This window comes from Aotus nancymaae, unplaced genomic scaffold (assembly GCF_030222135.1).
Source record: "Aotus nancymaae isolate 86718 unplaced genomic scaffold, 86718_ANA_hifiasm-v0.15.2.pri h1tg000040l, whole genome shotgun sequence".
NCBI classification, from domain to species: Eukaryota; Metazoa; Chordata; class Mammalia; order Primates; family Aotidae; genus Aotus; species Aotus nancymaae.
Genome location: NW_026988454.1, coordinates 4,351,348 through 4,378,589, shown reverse-complemented (window position 1 = coordinate 4,378,589; position 27,242 = coordinate 4,351,348). Strand labels below are relative to the sequence as shown.

The following is a 27,242-nucleotide window of genomic DNA, read 5'->3' as shown; positions in this document are numbered from 1 at the left end:
CCAACATGGAGAAACCCCGTCTCTATAAAAAAAAAAAAAATAAATAAAATTAAAAAAAAAAAAAAACCAAAAAAAACAAACCACCGGCAGGTACTGAGTGGTGCACTGTCTGCCTTCAGCACTGACAGAGTTTGGAGTTCAGAGAACTCTGGGCTGGGCAAGTCTTGGAGATGCTGGTGATATTTACAGTGAAGTGAGCCTTGAGCTTTCAGTTGACCAGTAAAGGAAGTGGTGACCACCAAGATGAAGGACTGGATCAAGAAGAAGTCACGCCATTTATCTTGTGATAGACACGTAGGCTATTCTGCAAAATGCCAGAGATGCCTTGTGACTAGTATGTTTCAGGGAATTAAGCAAAATTCCTATGATGACCTTGTAAATACATAAAGAAGTAGAGTTTGAGGACAATCCTAGAAGTTTTAACTATTGCGCCCTCAATGGTGTTGATGAGCAGATTGAAAAGGGATTGCTGGGCATATGGAAAGAACAGGAGCGAGGTTTTATCCTGAGCCTTTTCTTGTTTAATGTGTTAATTGAGATCTTGGTCGGAATACTGGAAGGTATGCCTAGCTCACTTGGTATGGGCATAGGAATTGGCACTGTTGATCTTTCCTCTTTCTTTGAAGTCTCCCTTCTTGGGGGGCCCATGCACAATTTTCTTATTTTTCTGAATGTGGTCTTTGTCCATCTCTTCTACGGATTCTTTTTCCTTTACCTGTTCTTTAGAGGTAACCTGGCTCCTTGGGCCAGCCTCACCTGCGACTCCATGGGTGACCTCCGTCTGCTTGCATGGCTTCGGTCTGCCATCTTCCAAAAGGACAGCTCTTGGCTTTCAGACCAAGTTGACCACTGATATTTCTGCCTTCCGGTCCCAGGTGAGTTGAAATCCTGGTTCCATCTCTTGGCTGCTGTGTGACCAAGTGAGTGATGGATCTTTTCATATTCAGTCAAACCCGAACTCAATGCTTTCTCTTCCACTATAAACCTTGTCCTACTGTAGTCAGTGAATGTACCTCCTTTCGGCCATTTGGCCTTGCCAGAAATCCTGGCCATGACCTCTGATTGCATTCTCTTTTCCCACCCCCACATACCAAGCCCCAAACATGCCCGTCCTCTATTTCCATTGCTATCATCTTAATTCTTGCCATCATTAGTGCTTCACTGAGGTTCTGGAAATAGCTTCCAAATTGATGTCTCGTCCCTGAGTCAAACCTGGCCGCTTTTGCTGCATACTCACTGAGGCAGCCAGAGTGGTTGTTTGCACATATAAATCTGGTCAGGAGGGCACTGGCCTGTTGGAGGCAATTCAGTTGTTCCTGAACGTCTTAACAGGAAGTTTCCAAGAGAACCTACACTGCCCTGCAGTCTTCAGCCTGTCCCCTCGGAACTCCAGGCCCCTGGACACACACTCCAGGCAAATCAAATTTTTTTACATCTCAAAGAGGGGCTGATTTCTTTCATTTTCTCTCTGTACATGATTTTCCCTTTGCCTGAAATATTCTTTCCTCCACTGGTGTAGCTAATTCCTGTTCATTTTCTTCTTCTCATCTTAGATTTCCTTTTCTTCAAGACCTCTGATTCTTTCAGCCTAAATTAGCTAGCGGCTCCTTTTATCTGTTCGCCCAGGTGTTACTCATGTAGAGGTAGAATGGCCAAAATCTGGGGTATCTAAAGATTGATGGAAAACGGTGTGACACTGGATTTGAATGTTCAGGTCATATGCTGAGGTTTGGCAATGCTCCATATATTTTATATATAAATGAAATAAACCACACGAGTCTGTGTGGGAGATCTGCCTGATTGAATCTCTCATAGGTGAAGCTGATGTCCCGCCAGGGACTCTCAGAATGCTCCTAGGAAGCCTTCCCACAGACTCTTGGCAGATCATACATCTCTCACTCTCCCTAAAGTTTTCCTTGCTGAAGTGAACAGATTTGTATTAAAGCAAGCCGGAATCCAGCCCCAGCATTTACCTGCTCTGCCGCAGGGAGTGATGCATTCTTTTGTAACATGACAACTTGGATTCCCCACTTTCTTTCTGAGATTTGTCATTGTTGGTGAATTACAGGAATTACAAGGGTGTGACCCTGAAATTTGGGAAGAAAATTAAAAATTAAAAAAAAAGATGGTAAATGCGGCTGACAGCTCGTTTGTCAATGCCAGTTCTACTGCCTACTCCTGGCTGGCAGGTGAAGAGCTTTGCGAATCCAATTTGTAGCTTACGGCTGGTACTAGAAGCAGCGCAACTTCTTGGTTTTAGTTTGTGAAAATATTACTAGGCTATTGCCTATTTTCTTTAGGTGTTGTTTTCAGTCTTGCTAATGTTTTCATTTCTCTGCCTGAATAACATCTAAAAAGACATGTATATAAAATCATATTATATTGAAGAGCATACTGTGCTATATAAACCATCTTATAGTAACTAAAACAACATAACACTGGCACACTGTAGGTTCGCAATAAATGTCTGTTGGATTCCACTGAATAACGTTAGTTAATAGATTTACTTATTTTAACTACTGAGAACTGCCTTTTTTTTTTTTGGTTTACCAGTATTTCTAATTTGCTTTTGGTAGTTTAAAGGATTTCATTTCAATGTATATGAATAGTTTTCCTTTATGACATTATGCATGATGGACATGGTCCTGAAGAATATAAAATTATATATTAGGAAAAAATAAAATGTAAGCTTTAAAGAAAATAGTCATTTTACCCAGTTCGGCTGGTTAAATCCTAAGAGGAGAGTATTTAATTTTTTATTTCATTGTTCTTATGTCTCAACTGAGTCTTAAATAATCATGGAGAAAACACATTGTACTGTTTTATTAAGAAATAAATAGCTATTCTCTAAGCAGGAGGAAAACATAGTAAAATGTAATATTCTATTGCTGAGATAAAGAAACAAATAACGCTGCATAATGAAGCATAGAAAGCTACTTGACTGAACAGCACTGAAGTGTAGCCGAGCTCGGGCGGTCTTGATGGGTTGAGCCAGCAGGACACACACCCAATCAGAGGTACGTGTGAAGAGCAGAGTGACGCCATGAGGAAGCAGTGCCTGCACACTCGGTGTCTTCCGTTCACTTACGGAAACGGACCCTGTTTTAAATCATGTAATGAATAACTGAGGAACATCGTAATTGAGAAACAAAAATAATTCTGACTTCACATTCAGAAGGAGAAGTCAACTTTAAGGCAATTAGTTTGCTTATAAAGCCTAAATGTCTCAAGTCTTTTGGGGGGCTATGACAAGTCCTAAAATCTTCATATTTATGTTACTACAAGTGTTTTATTCAATCTAAGTGGGCCCTGTGGTTAAATCTTTTACCAAATTTGAGAAATTTTCAGTCATTATTCTTCAGTTATTTTCTTCTGCTTCACTTTTCTCTCCTTCTGATACTCCAATTGTACATAAATATGTTTATTACTGTCCAGTAGACATTTCAGGCACTGATTATGTTTCCTCAATTAATTTTCTCTCAGTTCTTTAGATTGAATAATTTTTTTCTTCTTCTGTTTCTGCTGCTGTCTCTTCTTCCTCTTCTTCCTCCTTCTCCTCTCCTTCTTCTCCTTCTTCCTCTTCATCTTTCTTTTTATTCTTTTTTCTTTGTTCATCTTCATCTTCATCTTTCTCTCACTCTGTCATCCAGGCTGGAGTGCAATGGCGCAATCCTAGGTCACTGCATCGTTGAGCTCCTGGGGTCAGGTGATCCTCCCAGCTCAGCCTCCTGCATAGGTGGGACTACAGGCTTGTGCCACCATGGCGGGCTAATTCTTCTTTAATTATTTGTAGACATGGGGTTTTTCTGTGTTGCCCAAACCGATCTTGAACTCCTGGGCTCAAGTGATTTTCCTATTTTGGCCTCTCAAAATGCTGGGATTACAGGCTTGAGCCACTGCACCTGGCCTAGGTTGAATAATTTCTGTCTTAAGATGTACTGAATCTTCTGCCATTTCAATCTGTTATTAAACCAAGCCCATGCAATTGTAATTTTATATTTTTTAGTTCTAGAATTTGCTTTATATAACGATTTTTATTTCTCTTCTGAGATTGCATCTGTTTTCTTGATGATAATATTTTCCTTTGAGTTCCTGAATGTATATTTGGTAGCTGCTTTAAAATCTAGTCTGCTAATTGCAACATCTGGGTTATAATCTGGAGTCATTTTTTGACTGCCCTTTCTCTTGAGTTCTGGTCAATATTCCTATTCATATGTCTAGTGATTTTTAATTGTTAGTTGGGACATAATAATACAGAGAGTATGAACACTGTCCTGTCCCTCTGAGGAGTATTGAATTTTGTTCTCCTAAGCAAAAGAATTTTGTTCTTGCTGTCTAGGTTCAAGCCCCAAATTCCATCTCCCCGGCAGTGGGCAGAAGCTGAAGTCTCTGCTCTGTTATTTATGCCTCCAGCTGCTGTTTTCTCACGGGGATCACTGGGATCTGTCTGTGAATACAGAGCTTAGGAGTCAAGGTTTTCCCCTCTGCATCCCTCTCCCTCGGAGGATTTCCTTTCACACTTGCAGCTGCTCCCCCATCCATCTGCTCAGTCCTCTGGCCCTTTTAGCGAGTAAGGGTGTGGCTTCTGCTGCTCAAAATGCATGGGTGGGGTGTATCCTCAGGCAAAAAACAGCAAGCTCTGGAATCTCCCCTGTTGATGTTTCCATCTTTCAAGGCTAGCCTCCAGTGCATTTTTACCTGTTGTGTCATCATTTTCAGTGCCTTGGTTAAAAAACAAAAAACATTGTGTCTATCTTTTCTAATTCTTTTTGTGGGAGGGTAGGCTGACCATGCCATCCACCATTACTCCCCTTTCATTAAATTTCAGTGACTCAAAATGGTACCATAATTTGGATAGACTGTTGGTAAGTGGTCAATTTTAAAGATGTGTGTTAATTTATGCACAGAACTAACAAAGGTGAAGAGGGCTATAGCAGAGAAAAGGCAGTGCAAAGTGACTCAGCTAGTATTTTTTAAAACAGAGTTTTCAAATGGCAAAAGCCAAGATATTTCAAGTGTTTATGTCATCACTTAAAATGTATTAGACAAATATTTGTAGAAAACATATGTAAAATGTACAGTATGGAATTTAAGATGAGTCAGATGTGAAAGACTATTCTCAAGGAACTCAAATTCAGAAGAAATGGGAAGAGATGCCCAAAGTGGTGAAGGTGAATACAGCTGGAGAACAGAGAGGATGTTGTTCTAATCCTTCCCTTGGGAATGTCCTTTGTCACTGAAATAGCTTGTGTCTTGAGACTTGGTCTAAATGAAAGTCTCCAGGGAATAGTTAAACCGCAAAATGCTAGGTAGCTCTATTCTAGGGGGAAAGGGAAAGCGAGGTAGGTAACTGAAACTGGAAATATTACAGAGGTGATTATTCCTACACAATATGAAATTCTTTAGACTCAATTAAGAAGCCTTATGCTGCTTTGTAAAGTGCCAAAAGCTTCAGCACTGGTGAGTAGGTGTAGGATAAATGCTCAAAATTAAGAAGAGAACACTGTAGTCTTTTTTTCTTTTTCCTTTTTTTTTTTTGAGACAGAGTTTCGCTCTTGTTACCCAGGCTGGAGTGCAATGGCACGATCTCGGCTCACTACAACCTCCGCTTCCTGGGTTCAGGCAATTCTCCTGCCTCAGCCTCCTGAGTAGCTGGGATTACAGGCACGCGCTACCACGCCCAGCTAATTTTTTCTATTTTTAGTAGAGACGGGGGTTTCAGCATGTTGACCAGGATGGTCTCGATCTCTTGACCTCGTGATCCACCTGCCTCGGCCTCCGAAAGTGCTGGGATTACAGGCGTGAGCCACCGTGCCCGGCCCCACTGTAGTCTTTCTTAAAACGTGCGCTCTGAAGAGACCCCCCCCTCAAACAGTATGAGCAACCTGGCTGTTTGTTCACCCGGGTGTGAGTGGGCTGAGGCCAAAAATGGAGTCAGTGGAGGGCAGAGGGACAGGAGTTAGTTTTATAGGTTTGGGGTAAACAGTGGAAGTAACTTTAGTGTGTTTTTTTTTGCAAGCTGGGAGGGGGTCGTAGGGTGTGGAGTCACAAGGTTGACCAAGGCCAGTTACAAAGTCCAATGGCCTTATCAATTGGGGAGGGAATAAGGAACAATAATGTCTTAAAGTTAAGGAGGCACTGCAGGGGTTGATCATTTCTTCTTTTCATGGTCTTCCAGTTACTTTAGACTTTCCAGGAACTCATCTGGAGTGTCCGTGCAGGTCACAGAGGTTAACATGGCGTTCAAGGTGCCATCAGTCAGCCTGAAATACCTTACAGAGGCAAATATTCCAGGAAACAGACCTCCTGGAATGCGCAGGTAAGATGTGACCCTTGAGCAGTTATGACCAGGAAGGCTGACAGTTCTCTGAATCCAAAGAAGAAACCATCCAGGCAGATGAATATGGAGTGGGACTCAGCAGTGTGAGGCAGAGCTGGGCAGGAAGAAATGGAACGTCCAGACCAGCCTGGGTCAGAAATCACTCTGAGGACACCCACACTGCAAGTGGCATCCAGCCTCTGGTGAATGGGGATTTGATATTTATGCAAGAACTGTGGAAGCCGGATAGGTAGAGAGAGGGACACATATGCATGTAGATAGTTACACATGCACGCATGTCAAATGGGGCTTCACTGTTAAGAACAGGGTTCGTCATTATCATTTCATCTGTCAGTGCTGTGTTTCTCAGTTATTTGGCTATCTTTTACAAATAAGCCTTTCTAAATTTTATTACTGAGTTAGAACTCAAAGAAAAGTTATTTCAAGTTTTTAGCCCTAGAATAAACAAGCCAGTTTGGCAGCATCCTGAATGGACTCCTGCTTCAACAAAACACATGACACAGGTGTGCAACAAGGTATAATGGAAATAAATTATGATACAATGAAGAATGGAGAAACTTTATCTGTAAACTCTAATGAATTCAGTTTAAATCACAGAACACTATAATTGAGTTTGGATAGGAACTTTGTTTCTGTCCTGTTCTATATTGCAGTAAGTTTGGTGGGCGATGAACCTGTCACAGTACATTTAAAATGGCAATGAATATTTGATGTCTTTGTACAAAAGAGAGCAACTTCAAGAAGTAAGTTATTCTATATGGTTATACCTTGCAAATGAATAAACAGGCTTTAATCTCTGTGACCTTGTGCATTTAGTATGTGTGTGTGCATTCATGGGCTGAATGTTTGGGTGGAAATCTTACATGGAATGAATGACTTCTTGGAAACCTTATTATTTGTTTCCCTCTGTCTATCAGTCAAGCAATAGTCTGCTCTGGACCAGGGCGTCCATCCTCCTCCTCACAGCTTCTACTGGGATGCCATATCATTCCTAACACAAGCCTGTACTTTGGTTCTGGAATATACCGGTTTCTTCCGGATCATTACGTGGTTTCCTTTCCTTTCCCAGAATTCACATGCAGTCAATCTAAATTTTAGAATTATTTAGCATTGAGCAAAGTAAAAATAACCTGGAGAAATTGCAGGTTATAAAATTTTTTCAGTCTAACACTCTATTTTAGCAGACCTTTTATTGATGCATGACATACAGAAAAATACACAGATCACAACTACACAGCTCAGTGAATACACAAAGTGAATATATTCTGTTCACCACAGCCCAATCCCAGAAAGCAAACACTGCCAGTGCTTCTGAAGCTCCCCTTGTACCTCCCTCAATCATTGTCACCGCCCTAAAGGTAACGACTATCCAGACTTCTAAACCCGAAGATTAAGTTTGTCTGTGAGTGAACTTCATATAAATGGAATTATGCAGGGTGTACTGTTTTTTTCATGTTCTTTCTCTTCATGTTATGAGACTCATTCATGCTATTGCATATAGTTGAGGCTGTTTTTGCTGTGAAGTATTTCATTTTATGGATACACCAAAATCTGTTCATTTTTCCTCTTGTCAATAGATATTTGAGTTGTAGTCTCATTTTTGGCTGTCATGAATAGTGCTGCTGTGAACATCTTGTACAGGTCTTTGGATGCACAAAAGTGCACATTTGTCTGGATACAGAGGAGTGTCATTTCTGGGTGACAGGAGATGCATATGTTTAGTCTTACGAGATACTGCCAGACAGTTTTCCACATCCTTGTCAACTCTTGGTACAGTCAGTCTTTTTAATTTTAACTTCTCTGGTGGTCATATAGTAGTATCTTTTTTTTTTTCATTTGTTGTTTGCTTTTGGTATGAGACAGGGTCTTCCTTTGTCACCCAGACAAAGTGGTGCAATCACAGGTCACTGTAGCCTCAACCTCCTGGGCTCAAGCAATCCCACCACGTCAGCCCCTCAAGTAGCTGGGATGACAGGCGCGCCACCACGCCTGGCTAATTTTTGTATTTTTGGTAGAGACAGGGTTTCACTGTGTTGCCCAGGCTGGTCTCGAATTCTTGAGCTCAGGTGATCCGCCTGCCTCAGCTTCCCAAAGTGGTGGGATTACAGGCGTGATCCACTGCACCTGGGCTTATCTTGTAGTTTTAATCTGCATTTCTTTGATGACTAAGTGGCTAAGGACATTGTGTATACTTATGGGCCATTTAGATACTCTCTTCTGCAAAGTGTTTTGCCTGCTTTTCTGTTCAGTTGTCTCTTTCTTGTTGACTCCTGTGGGTTCTTTGTGTATGTTTAGATGGAGGTGCATCATGATGAGGGATTCAGTGCAGCCTTGGGTTAGAACTTGCCCAAAGTCCTGGCTTGTTCTTGAGGACTCACTGGAAGTTTCTTATGATGGCAGTTCAGCCTCTGTCTACCACTTGCAGTGAGATTCCCCGGCAGGACCAGACCGAGAATGGGGTGACAGAAACTCTCTATGGGATGTGCCCTTCTTGCCTTCCTACTCACCTTGAACAGAGGGAAGAAGCTGGTGTTAACCTGTGTGCTTAGTGAAGAATGTCGGGGCCAATTACCCCATGAAACTAGCTGCCAGTTGTTGACACTCACCAAATGTCTTGCATTGGGGCTGAAATAGCAGGAAAATAAAAATCTTCCGTGTCCCACAAAGAGTTGAAGGATTCCAGAAGTTAAAAGACAAGTTCAGTGTCAACTTGTCTACATGAAAGTTTACCCTCAATAGCACCCCTGACAGATGGTGGCCCCAGCTCTGCCCATCGCTTCCAGTGATAGGAAACCCAACTCTGTAATATTCAAGGCAAACTGACCTGTTATTGACCAGCTCTGAAGATGAGAAAATTCTTGTCTACATTCATATGTAACGTGTCTCTCCGTTACTTCCACCGCGGATCTTAGAACTCTTCCCTGGAGGCAGAAGGGGTAAAAGGCACTTACTCCCTTGCTTATGAGAGTTCTTCAAATATTTGAAGACAACCACTACGTCATGATGTCCCCTCTTAATTTTTCTTTTAGACTAAATATAAAAAATTAACGTCCTTGAAATAGACATCAAAAAAGCACCCTAGTCACAGAATGCACTAAAATCGAAGATGAGTAATTTATTAAAGTGTTTTCTTGTTCAATAACATACATGATTTTCCCTTTTCTCTTTCCTTGTATTAAACAGTGATTACCAAGTGGATCCCAGTAGGCTCATTAAAATGTTTAACTTCCATTATGACAGGCATCGCCCCTCATTTTGTAGGCCAGTTTCTTCTTGCCTGCCAACACCTGCTGTTACCTTTTACGGCGATTCTTGTTAACAGAATCATTTTACAGTGGGGATCTTTTCAGTGTGTGACCCTGGTGAATAGCGAAGCCCTGTTCGAAATTTCCTTCTGTGTGTTGTTCATAATTCAAGGTAATCTTCAAAGTGCTTGTAATGTGCCTTTTCTCATTTACATGAGAAACTGTCATTCAAAATTTTGTTTCCTGGAATCGGAGAAGTTTCGCAGAGCTGTTCTGAACATATACTGCACTGTTTGCTTGTAGCTTTGAGAGCAGGCGAGAAAAAGGAGAAAGAGATTTGTTGATTTATAAAAATAAAAGAACACTCTGGCACGTTTGGGCAGTTCTTTTTTTAGTCTTGGAATTTACTGTGCATATGCATTTATTCCTTCAGTAATCAATACATATTTATGAAGGACCTACATTACGGCAGGCGCCCGGCTGATACATTAGTGAAAGCTGCCCTCCTTGAGCTTAGATGCTGGCTGGGGAGACTGGTAAACAAATAGGGGGTTTTGATCCCTTACAATGTGCAAAATGGAAGGAGCTCAATAAATGGTAACCATTATCACTGCTACTGTTACTTCTACTACTGCGAGGCTGCTGTTACCACTATCGTTACTCCACCTCTATTTTAGGCCTGCTACTCAGCACCTATAAAAGACCCTGGAAAAATTACTGAATGTGCTTGGGCATTTTCTAACCCCATAAAACTAGAGAAAACTGACTAGGTACCTGTTTCTATCTGCAAGATGGCAGTAAGTATGTTACCAACACAAACAAAAATGCTGGAGAAGATCGGTGTACAGCTGTTTTGGGGAATGCTGTTTTAAGCAAAGTTTGCTTATTGGAGATTTCCCTTTGGTGTGGTAACACGCATTGTGGATCTCCAAGAAGATGCACCCAATGTGTTTGGCTGCCAAATATATTTTTTTCTGGTATCTCTCAGTATTAACAAGAATCAGTTTCTCAGAAATAAGATCTTCTGTTCTGGAGAACAGATTTTTTTCTCCCTCAATACTGAACTATGTAATTTCCTAAGTATTTTGCATCTTGAATGTTCTGTGACTCTACTATGTCTTAAGGTCTTCTAGTATTAGGGTAATAATGATACACTCCAGTGTATGTGAGATAAATAATTAACAGTGCTCCCTTAAAAAGTATTTTCCACTTCGAGCGATAAACTACACGGTCGCCTTACCTAATGCGGCGATCTTAACTCATTCTCATAGATATTTCTTGGTGTTGCCCACAGAGTTTCTTGACATAAAATACCCATTAAATATTGAATAATAGGAACATCTCCCCTCTCCTGACACCATTTCCTCTCAACCGATTACCATCAATTTCCTTTATATGATTCCCTGTTAAGTAGAGAACAAGACTTCCTTAGCTGTGAGCAGAGCAGGGTCTGTTGTACATCTGCTGGGCACCTCTCCTGCAATAGAGCTATGACATAGTCACAAGTCTGGGGCATGATCTTTGCCTTCAAGGTATTAAAATCTATTACTGCCTTCAAGATATTTCTTAAAACCTCTTAAATCTATTGGGTGTTGTCGTGTGTTTGGCAAGATATTTTATAATGTAGTAAATGTATAAATTAACCAACAGTCCCCATAACTGTTGATTATATTTATCATACATCTCTGCCTTAGGGGATATACATATATTTTAACCCATGCAGCAATAGTCTGAATAAAAGCACGTGAGTTGGATGAGGGCTGATTGGCTCCTGAGTTTTCCTGTTTGTGATATCAATTTAATGTTAACTTATTCGTTTTTTTCCCACCCCTTTCACCCTCATCTTTTTCCTTGTTTAAAGTGGCAGTGATAGGCTCTGGTCTCAGGGGTGGAAATACAGCCTGGAAGAAATGGGAGACTTTAATGTGTGGATGGATTCCTTAAACAGGTAACAAAAACTATAGCCTGAAAACCAAACTGATTTTGATTGACAAGAACCAGACTTTAAGGGGAAAATAATAAAATACATTCTTAGGGACTAAAGAAGTTGGGATTTGAATGTCAAGGACTAAGCTTAGAACTCTACACACAGGATTTGTACCAAACACATTAAAGGAAAAGGAAAATCTAGATGACATCATAGTCATTATTCCCACCCTCCCCCCACCCCCCAAAAAAGAAATGTGAAGGTGGAATTAGGCTGATTTGAGACTGCTGGGGGAAGACTGAAATGGGCGTGCTCTGCATGCCCCAGAAATCTTCACACCTTTTACTCCTTATCCACTAAGGCTAGGGAAGGAGCGGAAGGTGGAGCAGATGCTTGGAGGGGACCCAGCAGCAGGAAGTTTGCACCTCACTCTCCAGGGTGAAGCCTTTTAGGGAGACTGTGTTCAGCATGGCCCTGGCACCATGGAGCTTCTAGTCTGGACGGGAAATTTGAGGAGCTTTGTCTCTGGGGTTGGTGGTAGCCGCGTGAATTCTACCACCCCCAGCATGGTGCAAGAAATACATCCGGAAATTCTGGAACATCCTTCTCTCTACAAGGGGACTAAAGATACACTGAGAAGCCCAGCCGATGGGGAGTTGCCTGGGGTCAGGACCAGGAGTGAGAGATTTGATGAGGTGCCGGAGAAAAAGACCCAGCAGCCAGGCAAGTCAAATGAAACCTCCGCAGGTGCGACAGTTCAACATTCAGGGTGCCGGAGGGCACGCGGCGGGGTGGGGCGGAGAGGCCGCGGGGCCGGGGGCACAGGAGCCAGAAGCCCCTGCTCTGATGCGAGGACGGTACGCGTCTCGCTGGACACAAGATGAGAGGCTGGAGGACGTGACAAGAAAAAGAGAAGGGGAGAATTGTGAGTGAAGACCATTCATTTAACGGAGACTTGCTTAAATTGCAAGTGATTGCAATGGCTGAACTGATGATTTTAAACAAAATTTCCCACCAACCCCCTGAAGTAAGCTGGAAAAATAGAAGCCATCTGGATAGTGTCAGTGCCCCGTGGGCATTGGCTGAGGCGTTTGGTGTGGTCCACACACGCGCGAGTTTCCAAGGAGGAAGCCTGTTTGAAGTCCAAAGAACGGGGACCGCCTCTGCTTGCTCATCAGGTAAATATTCATCCGAGAAATCAAGATTTTGTTATAGACTGTAAACAAAAGTTCCACCTGCTCTAGCTTATTATTCAGGATGAAGTGCATAGTTCTCTAGGGTTTGTGGCTTAATGAGGTCTTTCCTTGGAACCTGATGAACATATCACTTCCTTTGAACTCTGTGGGTAAAGTGGAATCCTCTGATATTCCATCTGTTTTCTGCCTCTTGGTTTCAAAGCACACGTTCCCTGTGACCTGGTACCTGTTGCTGGCGCTCGTTCCAGTGCACAGCGGCCCCTCTCACATCCCCGCCCACCCCTCGGATTTGGAACTGGTTAAAACTATCCTTCCGTTTTGCCGTCATGACACTGAAGGGTCTTTAGGGTTTTGAGTTCAATGGATTTAAACTAATGGATACACCTACAGCCGTAACTGGTTTTAAGAATTAGTTCTTCTATTGAAAAGTAAGCGTAAATTGGATTATTTATAAATTAAACCACTTAAATTTATACTGAAGTGGCCTGAGGAAAGAGTCTACCTGTCAGTTCTTTTGAAAAGGTAACAAATTACTTCATGGATTGTAAATTACCATTTATTCATTGATCCAGTCAAGCACCTTTGTGTGTGTGTGTGCTGGGTACTGTGCTAGGTGCTTACCTTGACTGTGAATTCATTTTGCTGCGGATGGAGTTTGTTTGCTCCAAGATATCCTTATCGCTGTCCTGTGCATAGTGACAGAGGGGTCTCATCCAAAGGATGACCAGAAAAAATGTACAAATATGTATTTTAAAGAAGGCGATAGTTTTCCCTTTGAGTGCTTTAAAATCCCTACGTCATTATTTTTTGATATTACACCTTTACTCCGAAGATCCCTGAATTGCTGGAAGCAGTACAAACCTGGCCAAGTCAGTTACACGAGCAGGCGGTGAGCGTGGATTTCTGTGCCAGCTTCCACAGGTGGGCCTCCTCTCAGAGGTGGGATCACTTCTACCTCACGCTCTTTCTTTGGCAAGAATTTGAAAGCCAAAAGGGAACAATGGTATTTTGGCCTGTCATAAATTTGAGCAGGGTGGATTATTACTTATTAAGCTGTTGGAATTTTGTTTCTTCATTCGGCGAACATTAGTACCTACACTGTGTCAAACACTCTTAGAAGCTGTAGATACACGGATATATCTGAGAATAAGACTGTCTTCAAAGGGTTCATGGGCTGATGGTATGAACACATGAATAACTAGTTAAATGTACCGTTTACCTGTTTATTCGACAACTCTTTATTAATGCTTATTATATGTTTGAAGATAAATGTTTTATTAGAGATTATTTACAAAGCGCTTAGTGGAGAGAAATGAGAGAGACTTCACTTGGCATGCAGAGGTGGGATGGGAGCTGCAGGGAGCTATTAGGATCAGCTTGCAGAGAATAAGATAATTGAATTGAGCCTTGAGATCAGGTGGGGAAAGGACTATAGGCATTGGCACTGAGGTTTGGCATATGAACAGGGATAATGAGGATAAATAATGTATACTGGAGTCTTAGGCTAAAATCAAATTCCTGCTCAGGAATTAGGGGCATAGGCAAATAAGCAGGGGGATCATTTTTTTTTTCTGTAGGGGTTGCTTTGCAAGAAACCTCAAATACTACCTCTAGCAGATTCAGCTTGTATTAGTCACTCACTGTAGTCAATCACTATTTGGAATAAGCCACTTCTTTTTATTTTTTTGAGATGGAGTCTCGCTGTGTTGCCCAGGCTGGAAGGCAGTGGTGGGATCTCGGCTCACTGCAACCTACACCTCCAGGGTTCAAGCTCAAGAGATTCTCCTGCCTCAGTCTCCTGAATAGCTGGGATTGCAGGTGCACAACACCACACCCGGCTCTGGAATAAGCCACTGCTCTTCATTTAAGAGATGTGTTCATCAATTTGTATTGGCGATTTTGCCAAGTTCTGCCTAATGCCTATCAGATATAGTGCACTTAGAATAAAGACCCCACTGCTGTATTAGTCTCTTTTCATACTGCTGTTAAGGACATACCTGAGACTGGGTAATTCATAAAGAAAAAGAGGTTTAATGGACTCACAGTCCCTCATGGTTTGGGAGGCCTCACAATCATGGCAGAATGTGAAAGTCACGTCTTACATGGTGGCAGGCAAGAGAGAATGAGAACCAAGTGAAAGGGGTTTCCCCTTATAAAACCATCAGATTTCGTTAGACTTATTCACTAACATGAGAACAGTATGGGGGAAACTGCCCCATGATTCAATTAACTCCCACTGGGTCCCTCCCACAACATGTGGGAATTATGGGAGCTACAATTCAAGATGAGATTTGGGTGGGGACACAGCCAAACCATATCAGCTGCCCAGACTCTTTCACCACTCGAGGTGGTCATCTGGTGAAGCTCTGGCCAGTGAATTCTCATCTTCCGGGAAGGTGCATTCTGAGATCTGACTCACAGGGAGGTGTGCCCTTGGGTTCTCTATGTCCTCTTCGCTGATTTCTTAGCCACTGGGCACAGGAAGCACTTCTTTCCCCTCTGATTTCCTGATTTGGATCTGAATGACATGACAGTAATAAGAGAGGCCCCCAAGATCGCAGACTCGTTGAAACACATTCTTCAGTTGAAGTGGAGAAAGGCTTGGAGAGGCTCCTTCTAACAAGAGCATCGTCCTTCTCGGCATCTTGTAATTTATCTACATCACCTTAAAGGGTGTTTGAGAAAAGGCTTGGTGGATCGTAAAGAATCAGTAGAAACATTCAGAATAACAGAGAGCATTTCTCTCTCTGTCCCTCTGCCTCTGCCTCTGCCTCTCTCCTCTTTCTTCTAAGCTTAGCATCAACAAGAGGAGGCCAGATTGAGCCTGTCTTGCGTTCATTTACTGAGGCAGTTTCTGTGCTGCGCAGATTCTCAGTGTATCCCTGAGAGCTAAAATATCACCTTGCACATTAGATGCAACATTTTGGCTTCAAGCCTTGATCACGACAAATTTGAGAGCAAAGAAAGTCAGGTTACTTTGGTAAAAGAGCTATGCTTGAGCAAAAGGAGCCCGATTATTGCAGAGAAAGTGAAAGAAAAACAATAAAGTAGGTCTCAAATGGAGATGGAGCGAAGGAGAAATGAGCCTTCATTTGTGAAGGAAAATGAAGAGACAGAATTAGAGTTACCTCAAGGTGTAAACTGTGGACCAGATGAATCAGAAGCACAGAAATATTCAAGGGCATGTGCAGAGATGGGAGGGTGACGTGTCGCACGGCACACACACACAGCAGAATGTGGGTCGAACGTGCCCCGCGGGCTGCAGGCCCAGGAAACCCCCACGTTCCCAGCCTGAATTCAGTCCAGAGCAGGCTGGCTGGTGTTAGCTGTTGCGTCATGCCTGCAGGAGAGCAAATGAGTTTTCTTTTTCCTTTTCTCCTTCCCCTCCTCTTTTTCTTCCTCCTCTTCTTCTCCCCTTTCCTCTCTGCTGCTTCCTCTTCTCTTTCCTCCTCTTCCTTTTCCTTCTCTTCTTTCTCCTCCTGTTACTCCTCCTGTCCCCTCTCTTCAGCATCTCATTTCCTTTCAAGGCTGATCAGTGTCATGATGCTGAAGAAGGCCTGCTCTGGTGCTGTCAGCTTTTTGATATATATTTAAATCTTACTTTTATTATATCCTAGGGTGGTAGAAGGTACTAAATTATAACCGTGATGTCTCTGCAGCTGTTACATAATTGTTACATGCCCCATCACGCTTTATTGCCAGACAATTGACTGCTTTGGGAGCTGTACCTGTAAGGTATTAAAAAAATAAGAAATAATGTTATTAATGGTTTGTTGGTAAGAGGCTCGACATCATTTCAAAACAAACTTTGTGCCTCTGTTTTATTGTTTTCAGCAGAACCACAGCATCTTGAGTCTTGTGCAGCTGGCTAATGTGATGGTATTTATAGTGAGGGGTCCATGAATGCTTCATGATGGGGCTTCTCTCCCACTGGTGAATTATGTACATTTATGTGGCATTAAAGCCCTCAAATGGCCCCATGGAGGCGTGGATCACTGGGAGTTGAGGCCGCCTGAAAATACCTTGCAGGTGGCCTCAGCCAGCGCATGGGGTGAGATGTTCCTTTCTCTTTCCAAATCACACAGCGAAGTAAAAACTAAATACCAATGCTATTTCTGAATGTTTACATCCCCACGCCCCAAGTTCGTATGTTGAAATCCTCCCCCTCAAGGGGATGGTATTAGGAGATGGGGCCTTTGGGAGGCGCTTAGGTCATGAGGATGAAGTCATCTTATTAATGAGGCCCAGGAGAGACCCTCACCCCTTCTGCCTTGTGAGGTTAGAGTGAGAAGATAGCTGTCTATGAGCAAACAGCAGGCGATCTGCAGGTGCCTTGGTCTTGGACTTCTCAGCCTCCAGAACTGTGAGAAGTACATTTCTGTAGTTATGAATCACCCAGAGTGTGCTGTTTTGTTACCGCAGCCTGAAGGGACTAAGACAACCAGTCACGACGATGGAAAGCAAAGCCACACCCTTCCCCGGACCATGATGAGGTGTTTCCAACTGCGATTACTAGATTACATTTCAAAACTATGTTACCTTTATATTACAAAAGCCCTCCTTTGTGCTTTTATGGTTCTTTGTATGGATTTTGACCATGAAACTTATAATAATCACTTCATTTGTTTACTTTAAAACAGTTGTGGGTTGCCCTTTTTTTATAGGCACTGTGAGCTCTTGGGGTTAAGAGTAAGGCCCGAGAGCCACATTGGCTAAAAGCATGAGCAGTACAGGATCTGGGAGGTCCAAGGCCATCTCCAGCTGGTCTGCAGAGTGGCTGTGTGACCTTGGGCAAATAATAGGCCTCTCTGAGCCTCTGTCTTTTACTGAGCAAAATCAGGCCACTGCCTAATGCATTTGTCTGTGGTGAAGTTTCAATAATAGATGTCAACTGCCTACCTCAGAACCCAAAACCGAGTAGGTGCTCAGGAATGGTTAGCTGAGTTGAATTAAATGCATCATTTGCCTTATTTGGACACCGGCCATTACCAGCTAAATGGTTCTAACAACAACCACATAAAATATCAAACCTAAAAATCTTTTCTCTAGAAATAATATTTATCTTAATCCTGCATTTGAAAATCCTTTATTTTATCCTGTAAGAAATTCTCTCAGAAACCTAGTTTATCTACCATTTCAAGGGCCAAGCTTAATTTCTGTAATCATATAGTTTCATTCTCCCGTAATTACATATCTTTGAAGAAACATTCCCTGAGTTGTCCTTGTGGCCCAAATATGTGAGTTTTTGTTAACTCTGGAAAGTGCAAGTCGAGGGTGTTTTACTTTGGGAAACGGGATTTGATACAGTGAGCCATGAAGATCCGACATGCTGGGGTTGTCTCCTAAGAGAAAATCAGCTCTCTCATGTGGCTCCAGGCAGAGACGGGAATCACAGCGTGTCCCCTTGGGCTGACAGCATTGTGAGGGGGTGTGTGTAGGGTACATCATCAGGGTGGGAGGGGTGGGGTGTTCTCTTGAGAATGGGGCTGCAATGCTTTTAGAAATAAGTGGGCACTTCGGGCTTCTCTCCTTGGCTTTGTCCGGGCTCAGCGGGTCGCTGCTGGCTGGGAGGAAACGTGGCCTTAGATGTTGCCCACTTGGCAGTTTCCACCATTGTTGACTCACTTAGGCTGATGGCAGCTGCCTCTGCTGGGAAGGAAGCATTTTTCCCACAACATGTTAAATGCAGCACTGGAGGGTGGCTGGCTGGTCCAGGGGCCGGATCTGGCTCTGCTGCTCGCAGTGATTCTGTTGGGCAAGCGTTTTTAAAAAGCCTTGGTAAGTTCCAGATGGTGACCACTTGCCTCATTTATGCTCCATTTGAAAAAATTCAAAAACGATTCATTTGTTTGCATACCAAGGCAGTACAGAATCTTCTACAGTGGCACTTCAATGGTAAGAATTGGGTTTTTTTTCCCCTGTGATTCTTTCCTCGGTATTGTGGTTTATTTAGCAGTGATTGGCTTCTTTGTCTGCTTTTAGAATTGGGTATATATTAGGATCCGCTGTATGCATTTGCATCAGCTGAATGCACTAGGCTCAGTCATGTGTATTATGGTCAGCTATATGCCTGAAGTTCTGCTATATGCACCAGAGCCAGTTATATGCATTAAAGTCAGCTGTATGCATCAAGGTCTGCTATATGCATCAGGGTCAGCTATATGCATCAAAGTGAGCTATATGCATCAGGTTCAGGTATATGCATCAGGATCAGCTCTATGCATCACGGTCAGCTATATGTATCAAAGTCAGCTATATGCATCAGGGTTAGTATATGTATTAAGGTCAGCTATATGCATAAGGGTCAGATATATGCATCAGGGTCAACTATATGCATCATGTCAGCTATATGCATCCGTATCAGCCATATGCACCAGGGTCAGCTATATGCATCATGTTAGCTATATGCATCATGTCAGCCATATGCATCATGTCAGCCATATGCACCAGGGTCAGCTGTATGCATCATGTCAGCCATATGCACCAGGGTCAGCTGTATGCATCATGTCAGCCATATGCACCAGGGTCAGCTGTATGCATCATGTTAGCTATATGCATCATGTCAGCCATATGCATCATGTCAGCCATATGCACCAGGGTCAGCTGTATGCATCATGTTAGCTATATGCATCATGTCAGCCATATGCACCAGGGTCAGCTGTATGCATCATGTCAGCCATATGCATCATGTCAGCCATATGCACCAGGGTCAGCTGTATGCATCAGGTCAGCTATAGGCATCAGGTCACCTATACACCTTAGGGCCATTTATATACATGAAAGCCAGTGGTCTGCAAGTCCCTACTCTTTCATCTGGCACCTCTTCCGCAGCCAATGATCTACCAACGCCTACCTGAAAAGTGACATCTTCCGTGGGGGAATTTAAATCCCTGCTACTTTGCTTGATAGTTTGAAACAAAGCTACATATAGAGCTTATTTGCATGAAACACATAATATGTGTGGCCTAGCTTTGGGTATTCCCCACAACCACCACCTCCACTGAAAGGCTAAATCTACATTTATCACACACCCACCTGCTATGAGTATACAATTAAATACCAAATTCTATTCAAGTTTATTCTTTAAAAGCCCCAGAAAAGCTTTAAAACCAGACACTAACAAAGCCAATAAAGATAAAAGAAAGTTTTATAGTAAACCAGGGAAAAAATATACAAAAGAAAAAAATAGGTAAGCAGCATGTTGAAAAGACAGAAAGTTTTTCCAGAAAAGTAAATCAATGTAGAAAAAGGAGTCATTCAGAAAACATTGACGTAACGTAAGAGAAAAATAGTAGGTAAAGAATTAAATTGACAAAAAGTCAGTAAGAAATGAAAATGTGAAAAGAAAAGGTATAAAGCAGCTCACACACAAGCAGAACTGGAAGTTTCCATGGCTAAGGAGGCCTTGCTCAGACTGAAGACCAACCCAAAATCAAAGCCAGGGCTTCCTGTGCTTCCAAGACGCCAAATGCTCCCCTAGGAATGTGACCATTCAAATTGAATTGGGTTCTAAAGCTGAAGGGCTTTACTGCTTTTCTAATTTACTAGAAATATACAAATACAACTAAGGAAAAAGAGAGAGATCACTTTTTCAAGGCAATTTCCTTTTCTCTTGTCCCTAGCTCTGTTAGCCAGAGCACAGGTTGAATCTCAAGAGAACTCTGAACTCCAGCAGGAAACGCAGAGCAGGTCTCTGAGTTTCTTACAGAGCTGTATGGAGCTGCTGCTGTTTCCAAAGGGGTTTCAGCTCTCTCCAAGCAACCTGACTACGTGACTGTGAGCTACTGGTTAACGAATGGCTGAGGTGGGCTTGGAGAGCAGGGGTTCCTGATGCAGGCCTCTAGAAGGTTACAGTGAGGTCCTGATGGGCCCCCTACCACATCCTCATGGTCATGCCGTGTTCCTGCCTTGAGCAAGGAACCACTGCCATTGTGGCAGGGGGCACGGCTTCTGACATTTGCAGACCCATTAGCATTGCTGTAGTTTATAAAAGCATGATGGCGATGGGAAAAGAAAAGGTTACAGGGAAGCTATAAAGGAAAGAAGAAAATTAAGGAGAGCTTTTTCCTTTCACTTCTTGCTTTTGTGGTCTTTGCCCTTCCCTGCACTCTGGAATTACTGTCGTTGGCAAAAGTGATTGGTTGAGTTCCTGAATATAGACATGGCTGGACTTCTCTTTATATTTGTGGAGGGATTCCCAATGTCTGGAATTTGTAATGAGTTTTTGGTTTATAATCAGAATTTGAGGAATAAGTCTTAAGAACTGACTGTAGAAATTGATCATGGATGGGTAGTATTTGATTGTTAAGATTGTGGATTTAGACAGCAAATGCTCACTACGTTTCTACTGTACTCCAGGCTTTGGTATTGGTGATGGAGCAGAGAAAGAGGCAGACGAGATGGAGCAGATAAGCACCCAGCACTATAGAGCTTCTGTTCCAGTGGGGAGAGGTCAAGGGTCAAGATAGAAGCCAACGTAATGCAAGTCTTAGGCCATGAGAACTTCAGGAGACACCAGCTGTCTGTAGTGCAATAGAGTGCTACAGTGGCCTTGTGAGTCTGACCAAAATAAGGAGAAGGAGCCAACAGTGAGAGCGGGGAGAGCTGCTAAGAAGGCTTCTGGTGGGATGGCTTTATTCTGCTTGAGCAAAAGAAAGCAGGCCAGATAGGCTAAAGTGTAGGCTAAGTCGGAGGGACGTATGACATGAGCTCTGGAGGGAGGCGCAAGCCCACGCAGGGCTCTCCTGTAAAAATAGATTTGCAGATAATCAATAACTAAAGCTGTAACGAAAACCTGTATGTGGAGCTTCCATTACTGAGCAGTGACTGCCGAGGACAGTACTGGGCCTTTATGGTCATAATTTCTCATGTTCAGGGCAGTCCTGGTAGGCTTTGTAATTCTCATTGTGCAGATGAAGAAATTGATTCTGAGAGGCTTAGTTGTTGTAGGTCATCCAGCTAGTAAGTGACAGAGCTGGGATTCAGATATGGGCCTGCCAGACATAACACCCTGGCTCAGAACTCTCCCTGGTGGCTCTCCAGTCACCTGCGGAGCTGGCTTCACACAGGTGCCTGCCTCCTCCAGGGATTCAGCTTCTGTAGGTCTGGGGTAGGGTCCAGAGAAACATGCATTTTTCAGAATCTCCTCAGGGCATTCAAAAGGTGGCTAAGATTTATAGCAGAACTATAGTTGACTCTGCTGTTTCCCAAAAAACTTTAAATAATCAAGCAATCAGTTAAGCAAGCAGACAGACACAAATGAACCAAACCCCTAAGTCTGGCAGGAGCCAGGGGTGCACTCTTTAAATCCAGGGTCAGACACAGCAAGCATGATCCTATCTTCCCATCCAACCCACTGTGGCTCTTAGAGACTCCACAATAACGTGATTGTTATCCTTTGTTTAAAACTCTCTCTGCCGAGGATATCAGGCAATACAACAGACTCACAGGAGCCGATAAGGGAATGCCAGATTTTTTTTTACTAATCGTGTATTTTTGTGCAGAAATACATATGTGGTACAGTGATAGTGAAATGATAGACGTAAGGTTTTTGGCATGGGCTGCCCATTTTCCCCTGGACCCATCACGTATGCTGCAAATCTTAGATATCTGCGTGTGTATGTGAAGCTTGAATCACAGCCGGTGCATATTATTTTATTTTTGTTTTTGCAATTCACTTTCATCTTTATTTGCTTGGTAAATATGTTGTCTCTATTACATAATTAAAGAGCAACCAGAGGTTCAATTAATGAGTATTTAGCACTAAGGATCTGCAATCACAGATTCTTACAGGAGACGATGGAAATGCAACTTTAGAAACGCTTCCTCCAGGACAGCCATTTAGGTGCCTGCCCTATGAGGAAGCTATGACTGTTATTTGGATGAAAGTTTGTGAGAATGAATTTTCTCACCGGTTTGAAGTGCTTAATGATACTCATGATATGAAGTAAAATATGTACATGTTCATTTTCCTTCAAAAATATTTTGGAGCTTTTACTGTGTGTAAAATAGTCTCTTAAATGTTGGGGAGGGTAACGGAGATGAATCAGACCTAAATCCTCTGATAAGAGGGCAAGATGGTTGTTCAGGAGGAGAATAGAGACAGATAAACCAAGTCTACTGTGAGGAAAGGTAGTGGCTGGAGGAAAGTAGACATTTGCACCATGGTAAAAGCAGGATGAAGGACAGCCGCCCAGAGGAGAGAACGTACAAGCTGGGTCTTGAAGGGTGTGTGTCAATAGATGTCCCAACTTCCTGTGTTTAAAACGGAACTTCTAATCTTGCTGCCTTTCCCAGTCCTCCACAGTCCTCAGTGGTGACGGTGTCCTTCCTGTAGCTCAGGCTATATGCCTGGAGTCCTCTTCCTCAACCCTTCAGCAAATTATATCTGCTACATCTTGAAAATACATCCTAATGAGGCTCAGATGGAAACACTGTCTTGTCCAAATTGTGTGTCAGTGATGAAACGGGCATTTGAATCCAAACTCTCTTACTCCAGACCTCATTCTTTGTATTCCTCCCCAAGGATAACGTGGAGGGAGAACATTTTGCCTGTAGAGGCTGATCCCATATGAAGAGGAACATTAGCCTCAGATGGTGGGTTGGGATAAGATCATGGAGGGGTTTAAACTCTCTAAGTTGAAGAGTGAATTCTATTTCACAAACCACAGAGACATTTGATAATTTGGGAGGCAAAGGGTGGAATCCAAATGCTACTTCTGGAGGAGTCATCTGGCCAGAGTGTGAGGTTGCTCGAAGAGAAGCTTCTGGAAGTGGAGGCTCTTCCAAGGGTTGGGATGAGAAGCACTGAGACTCAATGAGCATTGGGGCTAGAAGGGAAGCAGTGGAACTGGACATTTGAGAGGTTAATTACACCTAAGTTTGGCATTTATTGGCTTCGGAGGCAAGAAAGGGATGCTCAGTGATCTCTTCCCACTTTCTTTGATGCATAGTTTACATACAATGAATGCACTGAGATTGAAGTGAACCTGGATGGATGGAGAGAGTGATGTCATTAACAGAACCTTATTTTGGAAGGAAAATGGGGGTAAGTTCAACTGATTTTGAGATGCTTATGGGTCATTCTGCTGAAATGATCAAATCAGGCAGAGATATGAGGATGAAGAGGGGTGCCTCAAGTTACAGTTTTCAGTGTAAGTCACTTAACTTTTATGTCAGCAATATTTTGAATTAAATAATCTGAAATTCCTCCATCAGTAAACCCCTAGACAATCTTGACAATATATTTTATATAAAAATATTTTTATTGCAGAATTGAGCTCATCAAGCAGTAAGTTCCAGAAACTATGAATGAAGTAAAGTTAGATCTCAGATCATGAGCTTAAAGCAGGCATCCTCAAGTGGCTACAGCAAGAGTAGAAAGTTTTAGTTAAAAAAGAAATGTCCCCACAAGGGAGGGAGGCCACTACGGAACTTACGTGTCTTAAGTTCTGCACATAAAATAATCTCCTCTAAGGTTTTGTGAGCATAGCAGTGCCCTCAAACTACTTATAGGGTTGAAATATATATTACCTACGTGGTCCAGGAGCCCACAAGGCAAAACCATTATTTGAAAAGTGATCTGAGGCTGGTAATACTCCTGGAGCATCTGATAAAATTAAATACAAAAGAGCTATCATTCTTTTTTTTTTTTTTTTTGAGACGGAGTTTCGCTCTTGATACCCAGGCTGGAGCGCAATGGCGCGATCTCGGCTCACCGCAATCTCCGCCTCCTGGGTTCAGGCAATTCTCCTGCCTCAGCCTCCTGAGTAGCTGGGATTACAGGCACGCGCCACCGTGCCCAGCTAATTTTTTGTATTAGTAGAGACGGGGTTTCACCATGTTGACCAGGATGGTCGATCTCTTGACCTCGTGATCCACCCGCCTCGGCCTCCCAAAGTGCTGGGATTACAGGCTTGAGCCACCGCGCCCGGCCAAGAGCTATCATTCTTTATCTTCATCCAAGGTTACAGAAGACTCCCTCAGATAAAGTCCAGCTGCAGATGTGCTTATGCAAGGAGCGACTCCAGTGTGAGCCACAGGCATAGCACAGTGTGATGTCGGTAGAAATAGTAGAAATGTAGAAGGGTGGAAGAGAATGGACAGCCCGGCATTAGGCTGCAAGATTTCAGAAAACGGCACACAAAATTGGTAGAGAAAAGGGTATAAGTTTACTAACCATCATGGAAATTGGTTATTATATTTTAGAAAGCTAGATTATGCCTGTACCTCCCTCTGCACACAAAGATCAGTGAAAACAGTAAAACTTTTAGAAGATGATGAGAACATATTCTGATCTTATAGTAAAAAGTGATCTCTTAAATATGATATACGAAGGACAAGCCTTAAAAGATTATTAAAATTAAAACTTCTTTACAATGAGATGGCTGAAGGGCTGAGAAGACTGGAAGAAGATATTTGCATAGAATCCACACAGGACTAGCATCCAGAGTTTATGATGAAATCCAACAATTCAACAAAACAAAGCAATGAAAAATTATATAAACACAATTAAAAAAAGATAACCTAATAATATATGAAAGGGTATTCAACCTTTTGATTTAATGCAGATTAAGGTAACAGTGTGATGTCATTTGGCACCCAGAACTCTGACATGACTAGCTTAGGGTCTAGGCAGAGCAGTAGGGCGCCCCGAACACTGCTGGTGAGAACATTAATTGTTGCATCTCCTTGGGGAGCAATCCAGCAAAAGTAGTAATACTGAACATGCTCCTATCTATGATACAGCAGTGTCCCTCCTGGGGATATACCCTGGACTTCAGGACCTGGAAAGACTTGGCCACACAGCTGATGAATCATGGAAGCCACAGGGTATAGAGAATACAAGAAGGCGTCACAGATGGATCTTTGCAGAACCTCTGCATGAAGGAGACAGAAGGGGCATTTGGAAAGAAAGGAGGAGAGCCCCGAATATAGATCAGGGCTGCCAAAGACAGAGAATGCAAGGAGAGGGGATTGGCCTGTTGTATCCAACACCACTGAGTTTGGGGAGAAGGATGTCTTCAAAGGGGCCGTTGAATTTGTTGGTTGGAAAGCATTGAGGAAAATCTTGAAAGAACTCTACACAGACTGATATGGACAATATAACAGGGATTAGCCCATGTGTATGGAGAGGGCATGGGAGCCTGAGCCGTCATTTGAATTAAGTGCTTGGCTTAAGAAAAGCAGATGAGTTACTCAGTAAGATTGGGTGCGTCAAGAAGGAGGAAGATCCGCTTACTCACTTGTGGATATGTCAGGATCAAGGGAAAGACAGTTTTGGTTTCTGGAAACCTGAGATGAGCTGTTTCCAGAGAAGTCAAGAGAATAAAGATAACAAGAGGAACACGGGCGAGTGATGGAGTGGGACCTGCAGCTTTAAGGTTTGATTTCTGCTGCAGAAAACATAAAAAGAGGTATTTTTATATACTTTCAATTGGAATTTGCATACATTGGAAAGTAAGAAAACTTTACAGAATGAAACCCTAAGGGGCATTCAAGTGCCTAGTAACTGTGACTCCGGCACCAGATGACATGTGAAAAGGACATTGTTTTTAATTACACTCATTTCAAGATTTTTTTCTTTTGTCTTCTTCTGGATTTTTGTTTGTTTTTAGTCAGGCAAGGAAATAGTTTCATTGTAAGATCTTGGGAACTGAGGGGTGGAATGCTTTCTGTCTTTTCTTCACAAACTTTTGGCAAGAGTTGAGATTTACCTTGTGGAATGTATTATATGAAACTGGTATTCAGAACAGGGCTTTGTTTGTTTGTCTTAGCAATCCTCCTTTTTTTTTTTTTTTTTTTAATTTCCACTAGTGGGAGAAAGGGAGAAAATTCAAATTGCATTTTCTTCCCATGACGTTTTTTAAAAAAATCAATACACCCTGGTGGTCTCTCTCCTGGCTTGGACAGAGCTGCTTTCCTCAGCCCCAGCCTGGCTTCCTGTGTCCCAGCTGCTTCCTGCCTCTGCACAGCCTGTGCATCCTGGACACTGCCGGGGGGTCATTTTGCCCAGCCTTGACTGCCCACATGGCAGAGCCTCTGACTCTCAGCTCAGTGCTTTTAACATAAAGGCACTAATAGCCCCAGAGAGCTATACTTCAAGGCCTCTCTCTGAAATCATATTGCACCAGCAGATCCTCTAGTTCACAGAAGCCTCAAAGAAAACCTCTTCCCAGATCCCCAAGGGGGACATCAGGGAATGGGGTTGGTGGCAAGAGTGGCCCTGGTCTCTGTGTCCCCCTCACACATCTGAAGTTTCCCCCTCTCCCATCTGAAGTATTCCCCCCCCATCTGAAGTTTCCCCCCTCTCAGGGTACAGCCTAGAGAGTTCTACCTTTGACTCTCTGCTCTTTCATTTTCCTCTCCATCTTCGCAGTATGTCCTAGGCCATAATTAAGTAGTGGACTTCTTTTCCTTGTCTCATGCCCCTTTTTACAAGTAGTAGAAGCATAAATCTCATCCTAATTGAAAGGGGGACCATCCCCCAACTCTAGGAGTGGGGGCATGGAAGTGGGTCTTCTGGTCCTGGTTCT

At 42.8% G+C, this 27,242-nt stretch overlaps 1 long non-coding RNA gene across 1 annotated transcript; it reads right to left on the bottom strand.

Moving 5' to 3' along the window:
- Positions 1 to 12,317: 12,317 nt before the first annotated feature.
- Positions 12,318 to 27,214, bottom strand: LOC135268269 (uncharacterized). The gene is made up of 3 exons (XR_010336537.1): positions 27,044 to 27,214; positions 15,837 to 16,436; positions 12,318 to 12,400 (listed from the first exon to the last, which is right to left on the bottom strand). It is a non-coding gene; the product is annotated as an uncharacterized LOC135268269 (long non-coding RNA).
- Positions 27,215 to 27,242: the final 28 nt, after the last annotated feature.